The 12205-nt window shown below is 39.7% G+C and overlaps 2 protein-coding genes across 4 annotated transcripts in view; one reads left to right on the top strand and one right to left on the bottom strand.

Moving 5' to 3' along the window:
- Nucleotides 1-12205, bottom strand: part of LOC132815747 (cytochrome c oxidase assembly factor 1 homolog) — a 67525-nt gene that overhangs the window by 24757 nt on the left and 30563 nt on the right. Inside the window, exon 1 of one of the 3 annotated variants that reach the window (XM_060824869.1) lies at nt 478-638. The exons of the other annotated variants lie outside the window; for them this stretch is intronic. The gene's annotated coding sequence lies outside the window, so the exon portion shown is untranslated. Of the gene's footprint in view, nt 1-477; nt 639-12205 lie in introns of those variants that run through there. 3 annotated transcript variants of the gene reach the window in all.
- blvra (biliverdin reductase A) overlaps nt 1096-12205 on the top strand; it is a 74758-nt gene continuing 63648 nt past the window's right edge. Inside the window, exon 1 of the mRNA XM_060824865.1 lies at nt 1096-1182. The gene's annotated coding sequence lies outside the window, so the exon portion shown is untranslated. The remainder of the gene's footprint in view (nt 1183-12205) is intronic.

Below are 12205 nucleotides of genomic sequence, written 5' to 3'. Positions count from 1 at the left end.
ACATCCTCGACAAGAATTCTTAGATTTGTCAGGCATGACCTCCCTTAGATGAAACTGTGTTGATTCAGTCCTTTTTTAATCATGCACTTCCAAGTACTCCGCAATCTCATTCTTAATAATGAACTCTAACAAATGAGATCAGGCTAACTGGCCTATAGTTTCCTGTGTTCTGCCTCCCTCCCTTCTTAAACAGGGGAGTTAGATTTTGGAATGCTATTGGTGTGTTCTACTGTGAAAACTGATGCAAAGTATTTGCTCAAGTCCTCTGCCATTTCCTGGTTCCCCACCCCCAGCCTCATTCTCTAAAGGATTTATGTTCACTTTGGCTGCCCTCATCCTTTTCATATTTAAAAATACTGTTTGCTGTCCATCTTGATATTACTTGGCAGTTTAGCCTCAAAAGTTTATTTTCTCCCTAATTTTATTTTGGTTTACTTTTGTTAGTTTTAAATAGACTTTTTCAAGCCTCTGGCTTACCATCCATCTTTGCCACTGTATGTGTTTCTTTTCTTAATCTGTTGCTATCGTTAACTTCCCTGGTTAAACAGCGTTGGCTTATCCCCTTCCTGTAATCCTCCTTCTTCAATGAAGTTCATCTTTGCTGAGCGCCATGAACCATTTCCTTAAACAACCACCATTGTTCCTCAACTGTCTTTGCTGCTAAACTGCTTTCCCAGTCCACTCCAGCTAGCTCTGCCCTCATTCCTTTATAATTACCCTTATTTTAGTTTAGCACATTGTTCTTGCATGTCAACCCTCATTTAAATCTAAGCAGCGACAATGTCATGCATCATAAGCTTTAATGTGCTTATTCAAGGTGAGTGAAGCAAAATAAAAATCAAGATCAATTATCTCCAAGCTCAAACATGATGTGGAATGCCAAAAGTATAATATTCTCATGATCCTTACACTTTGAATATCTGAATGCAAGAAGCTTTTTAAATCGTGCTCCCAGCAGGCCTGTGAAACCATCCTCACCACCAATTCCTGCTCACCCTGGGCATTAATTCAACAGCACTATATTTTGTGTTAATATTGCATCAGGGTTGTAATGATATCTTAGAACATGTATTTATGAGGTACCCACATGCTTCCCAGCAGGAGCCCAGTTGCTTACAAAGAAAGCAGGACACAGTTTGACATAACATCAAATCATTCAGGAGGAACTGAGCAGAGTTGCTGGTAAGTTGTATTTTTATGTTTAATCTGCAGTACTTGAGCTTCATTCTAGTTTCAGCTCAGTGAGGCAAAAAAAAAATTTAGAATTACTGTTGAAGGATCAAAGTATGTTCAGCACTGATAGTCCAGTCTATGGGGAGGTAATAAAGATCTACAGAACACAGTGGTAGAAATTTGACAAAAATCGACCATCACGATCACAAAAGGGAAGAATGAAAATGCCACCACGTACAGGAAAGTGACTTTTTGATTTTGAAATGGAATTTGTGGAATATGATAGAGTAAACTATTTGAATACGTTACACTTGATTTAGGAGTACTCAATTCAGTTTCTGAACTACATATTACATTCACTAGCACCAATGGATCTCAAAGTATCTGCTGTATAATCTTTGTGAAAAAGCACTTGGCTACCTCAACAGGACAGCAGGTAGTACGTGAAATTATTAAATTTTGCTAAAGATAAGCGCCAATCATAAAGGACTGTTCCTAGAAGGAGCTGTTCTGTACTCATGCTGTGCACCAGTGATGCAGTACCAGTTGTTCTAGTGATATGTCAATGTTGCTAACCGTAATGTGTATTTGAGCCTGATGTCGCTTAAGAGACCACAATGTACCTAAAATATAGTGTAAATAGCTAGAAGTAATATGTAATAAACCTTCACTGTTTCAAGATTCAGTCCAACTTCTGCCAAAGACTTTGTGAAGCATCTTTCCCCACTTGGTATCTATATCTGATTAATTCCAGTGAACTTATTCAAGGCATTTCAAAAGGTTCAAACACATAACCACAACTTTGTAAGTGGTCATCTGAATATGCATTTAATACACACCAATATAAGGAAATACAATACAATCTTATTTTAAAATAAAATATATTTCACAGCATTGTGTATCTATTAAAATTTGAATAGAGACAAAAAAAAACTGCAGATGCTAGAATCCCTGGTAGGCAAGCAGGAGGTTGGAAGAACACAGCAACCCAGGCAGCATCAGGTGGTGTAGAAAACATTTCAGGTGTAACCCGTCTTCTGGAGATATTTCAACTCCAAAAACAGAAATTACTGAAAAACTCAGCTGGTCTGACAGTGTCAGAGAAATCAGAGTTAATGTTTTGGGTCAAGTGATACTTCCTCAGAATCAGCAGTTCGTTCAGTCTTTATGGAGGCATTTCAAATGTTGGAAAGACCTTGCTGGGCCCAAAGAGTACTAAATTCTTTGTGTGCCAATTTTCTCTGTTTTTAACCTCCCAGAATCTGTTTCATTTAACTTAGTTTTATGCAAAACCTGGAAAGTTTTCTGCAGTCCTAATCTGAAAAAAAAAGGTCAGTACAGGATTAACCATGGGTCCTCCATCTCTGCTATTTTCCACTTCGAATTTTTCACTGGATTATCATGACAGAAGAATCGATAGTACAAGCCAGCTTCAATTGAATTGCCTGTAAAAGCTTTTTTTTATTTCCATTTGCCAAATTATAATCAATAGCCTAGCCTTCCAATTTGCTAGAAAGTTTAGCAGCAGACTGAGGCAATTAATGTGAAACACTCTAATGGCAGCAATATTGGGTCTTGTATTTAATAGAGATGGCATAGCTCCTACTGCAAAGTAATTGTCACACAGGAATCATCATGGAAAGGTTTAATACCTATTATATCTACACTGTCGCCTAGTCACATCCCAACTTCAATGTTTTCATCGTTACAGTCTATTATTACTCAATAAAGTACCAGCAGAAAGGTTAAGATTAGATAGATGAATAGTTATTGGACTATTGTTCCAAGTGGTGTGTAGCACTGTAATATTACTGGGATTAGTAACCCACACGTGTAAACTAATGCTCTGGAGATATGAGGAAGTTGGGAGTACAGAATGGGAACTCATCACTGCCAATCACAATGGATCCATGGTCATTTAACGTACAGTGGAGTATGAATTAGCTGCCGTCCCCATTCAGGTGGAAGGCACACCTCAGAGAGCTGCTGGCCAATTTGTTTAAGTGGCTTTTCTGTACTCCCAACAGCACCTATGGAAGAAGTTAACAAGACTGGGACTACAAGTTGTCTATAGATTCTAAGACTCGGATTAAAACCAGGTCAGTGTGAGGTCTAATGATAGGGAGGGGAGGTCAAGCCTGGTTGGGGGCAGGATATTTTCTGTCAAGGTGGGATGGGATAGTTATGGAGAAGCCAGGCGGGAAAGAGCACATTCAGGTGGCATAGAGTTATAGAAGTCTGCAGCACAGAAAAAGGCCCTAAGGTTCATTACGTCTGTACCAGTCAAAACAAGCACCTAAGTATTCTGATCCCATTTTCCAGCACTTGACCCACAAATGTGTATGTCTTGGTATCACAAGTACACATCTAAATACTACTTAAATGTTAGGAGGATTTCTGCCTCTACCATCTTTGTAGGCAATGAATTTCATTTTTCCCACCAATCTGAGTGAAAAAAAAATCCCCATCTCCTTTAAAACTTCTACTATTAAGTCTCTGTTCCCTCAGACATTCATTCCTTCACCAAAGGGAAGAGTCTCTTCCTGTCTACCCTATCTGTGCCCCCTTGGTTTAATATGCCTCAATTCTGGATATGTATGGAGATAAGTATTGAAGAGAGCACAAGGACGTTCAACAGAATAGTTTAAATGACTTGGCAAAGATGTGGCAAATGGAATATACTATAGGAAATTGTCCTTCTGGCATTATCTAAATTGTTGGAGATTTCAGATCTCTGGGATGCTGAGGGATCTGGGTATCCTTGGGCATGTATTTCAAAAATATTAGTATGCAGTTATAGCAAGTAATTAAAAAATCTAATAGAATGCTGTATTTATCATGAAAGGAATTGAATACAAAAAGTGAGTTTATGTTTGTATTACATCAAGCACTGGCGAGACTGCATCTGGAATACCGTGCATAGTATTGGTCACTTTATTTAAAGAAAAGTGTAAATATAATGGAGACAGTTCAGGTAACACTTACCAGACTAATGTCAGAACTGATGGGTTGTTTTATCCAAAGAGGTTTGATAGACTAGTCTTATACCAGCTGAAGTTTAGAAAAATAGGTGGCGATTTGGTTGAAACATATAAAATTCTAATTGGTCTTGACAATAAGAGTGAAGAGGTGGTTCCTCTTTAGTGAAAAACTCAAGCAAGACTCACTGTTTGAGATTCAATGATTGCATTATTAAATGGAGATTAAAACCAGAAGGCTGTGTGTGTGAAAACCTGCCCCTGAAAAGATAGTAAAAGCAGAGTCCTTGAATAGTTTCCAAGGCAGAAGCGGATAGATTCGTGTTAAGCAAAAAGGTGGAAAATTATAAGGGTTAGGTGGGAAGATGGATTTGAGTTTACAATCCAATCTGTCATGATCTTATTGAGTGGCAGAGCAAGTTTGAGGAGCTAAGTGGCCTGATTTATAGAATTGCAGATTCACACTTCAGCCTCCTTTCTCACATTAACACTACAAAATCTGTGCATGTATTTCAAAAATATTAGTTGGACTAACAGTTCCAAGAAACATACATAGGAACAAGAGTGAGGCACTTGACTATTCAACCCTGTTCCAACATTCAATAAGACCATGGTTGATCTGATTTTAATCTCAACTCTACCTTTCTGTATTCTGATAATTAAGAATCTATCTTTGCCTTGAAAATATTTAAAGATGGATCCGCCATCTTTAGAGGAAGGGAATTCAAAGGCCAATGACCCTCACAGAGAAAACAAAAAGTTTCTTCATCTATGACTTAAATGAATGACATCTTACTTTTAAACTTTGATCCCTAGTTCTAGATTTTCCCACAAGACTAAACATCCTTTCCAGATCCACCCACTCAAGTCGCCTCAGGTTTTACATGATTCAATTAAGTCAACTCTGACTCAAATTTCACAGGATACAGGCCTAGCCATTCTAGCCTTTACTCATAAGGCAACCTGCTCATTTCCGGTATTAATCCAGCAAATCTTCTCTGAACTGCATCCAATACATTAACATCCTTCCTTTACAGTACAGTGTGTCCAGTATTGTCCACAATACTCCAGATAGAGTGTCCTTACTAATGTGTTTATAAATGAAGCACAACCTCCCTATTCTTGCATTCAATTCCCTTTATAATAAACCACAATATACCATAGGTTTTCCTGCTTACTTGCTGTAACGGACCAGTTCTTGAATTTAATGGCTGCCTCTTAAGTCTGATCCAACCCTCCACCTACTCAGTGTTCAGGACTCGCTTTTAGTCCCTCTGGCAGAAGCAACTACCTTTTGGGGAGAAAACAAGCAGCCTCATGTTTTCCTTCATAGACATTAAATCTGTAGCAATGTCTTAGTTCCATTTCATATTTAAAGCTTTTCCTCAGAGAACAAAGCATAGTATTATAGAAAATATACTATCAGCCCCTCAAGCTTCTTCCTCCAGTCAACATGATCATGGATGGTCTTTATTTCAATGCCATATGCTATCTCTTTCCCCAAGCCTCTTGACACCATTAAGTGTCCAGAATTTTGTCCATTTCTTTCAAATATATTCAGTTACGTGGCCTCCACTGCCTTCTGTAGTAGAGAAGGCCACATGGTCACCAGGTTCTGAGTGAAATAATTTCTCCACCATGACCTCTGGTTTCAGGTGCAGCACCATCTCACCCCCATTTCCCAACCCACCAACAAACTGGGTGCAGCATCATCCCTGCAAGTAGTCTGTCCAACCTTGTCAGGAGTTTTAATGACATCCCCTCTCATTCTTCATCACTGAACTCTCTCAATGGCAAGTACATTTTTTCTTAGGTAGAGAGACCAAACTGCACACAATACTCTGGGTATGAGCTCACCAGCTGCAGAAAAACAACCTTGGTGCTATATTCACGTCCAATTGCAAAGCTAGCAACATTCTATTTACTTTCTCAACTTTTTACTGTACCTACCTATTTACTTTCAATGATTGATGTATAAGAACATCCAGATCCCTTTGTACATCAACATTTTCCAACCTATTACCATTTCTGCCATTCTTCTGCCAAAGTGATTAACTTCACATTTAACCATGTCATATTGCATCTGCCATGACCTGGCCCACTTACTCAACTGGCCTGAATCAAAGCATAGTACAAATCCTCTGAATAACAATAGTAAAATGAAAACAAACATCAGTCAAAACACAAAATTTACTTTGTCCCCTTGTGCTTGAAATTGGACCAATTAGGTTTAAATATTGTTTCTTCAAACTGCAATGTATCAAAAGCATCATTTTTGTCCAAAAAATGTGGTAACTTATCAAGTGGACAAACATTTAGACTGGCTAAATTGCAAGATGTTCTGCTTTTGATGCAAGGCCTCAGTTAAAATGCAGCTTCTACTGCAACAGAAACAGGTGTTCAAGTTTAAAGTGAGTTCTGAGAGTCAGTTATTTAAATTATGACTAACAGTTATTTCCATTTTTGGAAAATGAAAGCCTTAAACTTGGAAGATATTTATATCAAATTTCCCATAGCCTGTAACTACTAGAAATGGATTATACTGTAGCTGACTATCTGATTAACTGGACATGCCATTTAGTGAAGTGTGTACCCTGTAGTTAGAACAATTTCAAACAACTTCACACCCTTAAAATTACCCTTCTCCTTGACACTGCTACCTCACATGTTCTCCACCCTTATTATACCATGCACTTCAAGAGTAATATATGTTGCATGTTACAAGGTACGCTAAATAGTGAATGTCCTTCATACATTATGAAGTGGAATAAGGCAAAATGCTTATGGTTTTGCGATTATAAAGAAAACTGACTTCCAATTAATTGTCCTCATAGCAATTAAGTGAAGATCTCAATTTTCCTTCAGAAGTGTAAGAATACACTGGATTATTTTCACCTTCACTAATCCTTACAAAAATTAAAGATGAAACAAATATGGATTTAATTAGTTATCAGCATATGTTGAAATACACTTTATTGCCACTGAAGTTTTTTGAAGTTCATTTTGTAGGAAATGTGGCAGCTTATTTGTGCACTGCAAGCTCCCAAAACCAGAAACGAGAGCTAATCGGTTTCCACATTGACTGAGAGTCAAGGATTGGCCAGAATTGACATGAAATATTTTCACCTCCATTTAATGTACCATCTTAAAAATGGTATCTCCAACAGTGCAGCTCTCCCTCAAACTTATACAGGAGCACAGACTTTTGTGTATCCCTAGTTTAGCACAAATATCTGATGCTGAGGCAAGAATATTACAAACTAAGGTAATATGTAACAGAGTTAGAGGTAGTTTATTAACTTGGATAGAGGATTGGCTAACCAACAGAAAGTAGTGAAAGTCAAGATTAATGGGTCTTTTTTTGTTGCAAGATACAACTAGTGGAATGCCACAGAGTCTGATCTTTGGGCTCCAATTATTTTCAAATCTATAGTGATGACTGGATGCAGGGATAGAAAGTACTATTGCCAAATTTGCAGATGACGCGAAATAGTTGGGAATATAAATTGTAATGAAAAAATAAGAAGTTTACGAACAGAATGGATATGTTAGGATGGGTCAAAATTTTGCAGGTGAAGTTTGATGTGGATAAGTGCGAGGTTACCCATTTTGGTCACAGGAATGGCAAGGCAACTTATTATCTAAATGGAGAGAAACTTCAAAGAACTTTGGTGCAGAAGGATTGGGCATAAACTGCAGAAAACCAAAATGCAGGTAAGAAGAAAGGCAAATGGAATTTTGACAATTATCTAAAGGGAAGAGAGGACAACAGTAAGGAAGTGCTGCTACAACTGTACAGGTTATTAGTGAGTCCTCACCTCAAATACAGCATACAATTTTGGTCCCTTACTTAGTAGGGCTGCAAATGCATCGAAGGCAATTCAGAGAAAGTTCGTTAGATTGATTACCGAGATGAGAGGCTGGTCTCATGGATAGAGATGGAGCAACTCAAGGGTAGGCGATGGCTTAGTGGTATTATTGCTGGACTGTTAATTCATCGACCCAGGAAATGTTTTGGTAACTTGGGTTCTAATTCTGCCATGGCAGACAGTAGAAATTGAATGCAATAAAAAACCTGGAATTATGTATCTAATGATGACCCACTAACCCATTATAGATTGTTAGGAGAAACCCATCCGGTTCACTAATGTCCATTAGGGAAGGAACTTACTATCCTTACTTGGTCTGGCCTACATGTGACTCAAGACCCACAGCAATGTGGTTGACTCTTAACTGCCCTCTGGGCAATAAATGGTGGTCTAGCCAGTGACACTCTCATCCCATGAATGACTAAAAGAAAACTTACGATTTTAGAAGAACGAGGGGACATCTAATTGAGACATATAAAATGCCAAAAGGGATTGACAAACTACATACAGAGTGGATGTTTCCTCATGCGGGGAAAGAAAGAATGAACAAATGAAATAAATCAGTGTTTGTTCTGTTATTTAATTAGGTTACGGTTGATCTGTATTTTAACCTCCATTTACTAAATCCCCTCAAAAATTTATTAATCTCAACTTCAACATTTTCAGTTGATCCCTTCCTCAGCAAGCTTTCACAGGACAAAGTTCCAACTTCCACTATCTGCTGTGAAGTGATTTTTGACAACATCCCTAAATGGCTAAACTGCTCCAATATAAATTATTGTAGAATCATAGAATCCCTACAGTGTGGAAGCAAGACATTTCATCCATTGAATCCACAATGACCCTCCAAAGAGCATCCCAACCAGACCTACACCCCTATCAGTGCATCCAACATAGCCAACCCATCTAACCTACACATTCGTGGACACTAAGGGCAATTTAACCTGGCCAATCCATCTAACCCACATATCTTTGGACTGTGGGAGGAAACCAGAGTACCCTGAGGAAACCCATGCAGACACGGGGAGAAAGTGCAAAATCCACACAGATTGTCGCCGAAGGCTAGAATTGAACCAGGGTCCCTGGTGCTGTGAGGCAGCAGTGCTAACTACTGAGTCACCATACCAGCTTGCACTGAGTCACCATGTTGCCTTTGTTCTGATTTGCTCACCAAATAGCTTATCCCCTTCTATTCTACTAACTAATTTAAACTCAGTCACTTGACCTGTAATCCAGAACCAAGCTAACATGTAGATTCAAAACCCACTATGGCAGAGGGTGAAATGTGAACTTAATTTAAAAATGTGGAATTAAAAGCTGGACTAATGTTAACCATGAAACCATTACCAATTATCATGAGGACAACAGTGAACCAGATTGGTTGTTAAGAGAAGCAAATCTCCTGTCCTTACCTGTTCTCTCCTACATAGGACTCTGGATTAACAGCAACGTTTATATCTTTCCCCTCTCACCCTAAACCTATGCCCTCTAGTTCTAGACTCCCCGACCCCAGGGAAAAGACTTTGTCTATTTATCCTACCCATGCCCTTCATAATTTTGTAAACCTCTATAAGGTCACCCCTCAGCCTCCAACACTCCAAGAAAAACAGACCCAGCCTGTTCAGCCTCTCCCTGTAGCTCAGATCCTCCAACCCTGGCAACATCCTTGTAAATCTTTTCTGAACCCTTTCAAATTTTACAACATCTTTCCGATACGAAGGAGTCCAGAATTGCACGCAATATTCCAACAGTGGCCTAACCAATGTCCTGTACAGCCGCAACATGACCTCCCAACTCCTGTACTCAATATTCTGACCAATAAAGGAACGCATACCAAACGCTGCCTTCACTATCCTATCTACCTGCGACTCCACTTTCAAGGAACTATGAACCTGCACTCCAAGGTCTCTTTGTTCAGCAACACCATTAAGTGTATAAGTCCTGCTAAGATTTGCTTTCCCAAAATGCAGCATCTCGCATTTATCTGAATTAAACTCCATCTGCCACTTCTCAGTCCATTGGCCCATCTGGTCAAGATCCTGTTGCAATCGAAGGTAAACCTCTTCACTGTCCACTACACCTCCAATTTTGGTGTCATCTGTAAACTTACTAACTGTACCTCTTATGCTCGCATCGAAATCATTTATGTAAATGACAAAAAAGTAGAGGACCCAGCACCGATCCTTGTGGCACTCCACTGGTCACAGGCCTCCAGTCTGAAAAACAACCCTCCACCACCACCCTCTGTCTTCTACCTTCTCCTGCTCCTTGGATGGTGCCTGACCTGCTGCGCTTTTCCAGCAACACATTTTCAGCTCAGAACCATGTCGAACGCCTTACTGAAGTTCATATAGATCGCATCTACTGCTCTGCCCTCATCAATCTTCTTCGTTACTTCTTCAAAAAACTCAATCAAATTTGTGAGACATGATTTCCCATCCACAAAGCCATGTTGACTATCCCGAATCAGTCCTTGCCTTTCCAAATATATGTACATCCTGTCCCTCAGGATTCCCTCCAACAACTTGCCCACCACTGAGGTCAGGCTCACTGGTCTATAGTTCCCTGGCTTGTCTTTACCGCCCTTCTTAAACAGTGGCACCACGTTTGCCAATCTCCAGTATTCCGGCACCTCACCTGTGACTATCAATAATACAAATATCTCAGCAAGAGGCCCAGCAATCACTTCTCTACCTTCCCACAGAGTTCTGGGCAACTTTTTCATGCAAAGGGCGTTACATTTATGGAATGAGCTGCCAGAGGAAGTGGTGGAGGCTGGTACAATTGCAACATTTAAGAGGCATTTGAATGGGTATAGGAATAGGAAGGGTTTGGAGGGATATGGGCCAGGTGCTGGCAGGTGGGACTAGATTGAGTTGGAATATCTGGTCGGTATGGACAGGTTGGACCGAAGGGTCTGTTTCCATGCTGTATATCTCTATGACTCTATGACAATATGGTTGACTCTTAAGTGCCCCCATGAAATGGCTGAACAACTCACTCAGCTCAAGGCCAATTAAGATCATGCAATATTTCTGACCCAGCCAGTGATGCCTACATCCCATATGCTGTTAAAATTAAAACACATCTTCAATACCTCAATTCAATCATTCCTAGATCTTATATACTCAAAGAAATATAAGCCTACTCTATGCTACTGACCCTTTAACACTACTTATGATTCTAGTGAATCTGCATTGCACCCACTCCAGGACCAATGTACATTTCCTGAGTTATGATGCACTGGTTGTAGACTCCTCAACCAGGGGAAACATCCTACCCACATCTAATTTGTCTATTCCTTTAAGTAATCTATTGGCTTCAATGGATATCTCTCATTTTTTGTAATTCTAGAGAACACAGGTATAGTTTGCTGAATCGCTTCACGCAACTCTCCCACTATCCCATGAAAAAGGTTTGTTGAATCTTTGTTTACATTTATGCAGCATGAGAGTTAATTTAACAGTTATTACAGCAATACCTAACATTCCAAAATTCCAGCATATTAAAGCAAAAGAAATAATTACCATGGTCAGATAACCCATGACCTCAGGGATTGTTACAGAAATATTTTTGGATAAAAACTCACAATGCAGAAATCAAGTTTAAATCTAGCCAGACTGCAGAGTCGGAACAGATAATATTCATACAGCCAGGCCTTGGACAATCCTGAAGAAGGGCTTATGCCCGAAACGCCGAATCTCCTGTTCCTTGGATGCTGCCTGACCTGCTGCGCTTTTCCAGCAACACATTTTCAGCTCTGATCTCCAGCATCTGCAGACCTCACTTTCTCCTTGGACAATCAACTTGCAGTTCCAGCTTGGAACTACCTGGCAGGGTAGTAATGACCATATTTTGTCAGAACTAACCATTGTATACACCTCCAGTGAACCTGCTTTGTTAGACTTTGTGGAACCCAGCTCAGTAGTAAGCCAGAGGCATAGCACAACAAGGACAGCACTGGATAATTGAAGATACAAAACCACATTCTGTGACCTCCAAATATGGAAAACAGTCACCTGATTGGATTTTCCTGTTCCCATCCGATGCTAGTATTGGACACAGGCCACAGAATCTTCAAGAATTGCACAAAGATGGGGGATAAAAGGAGCAACCTGGTGCTCCACCTCTCTGTTCTTGCACCTTCTTCAACAGTATTTCCAGAGAGCACCCTCGCCTGGCAAC

Source organism: Hemiscyllium ocellatum, chromosome 5 (assembly GCF_020745735.1).
Source record: "Hemiscyllium ocellatum isolate sHemOce1 chromosome 5, sHemOce1.pat.X.cur, whole genome shotgun sequence".
In the NCBI taxonomy this organism is placed as follows: Eukaryota; Metazoa; Chordata; class Chondrichthyes; order Orectolobiformes; family Hemiscylliidae; genus Hemiscyllium; species Hemiscyllium ocellatum.
The sequence above is the reverse complement of the archived record's forward strand: the minus strand, read 5'-3'. Positions and strand labels throughout refer to the sequence as shown.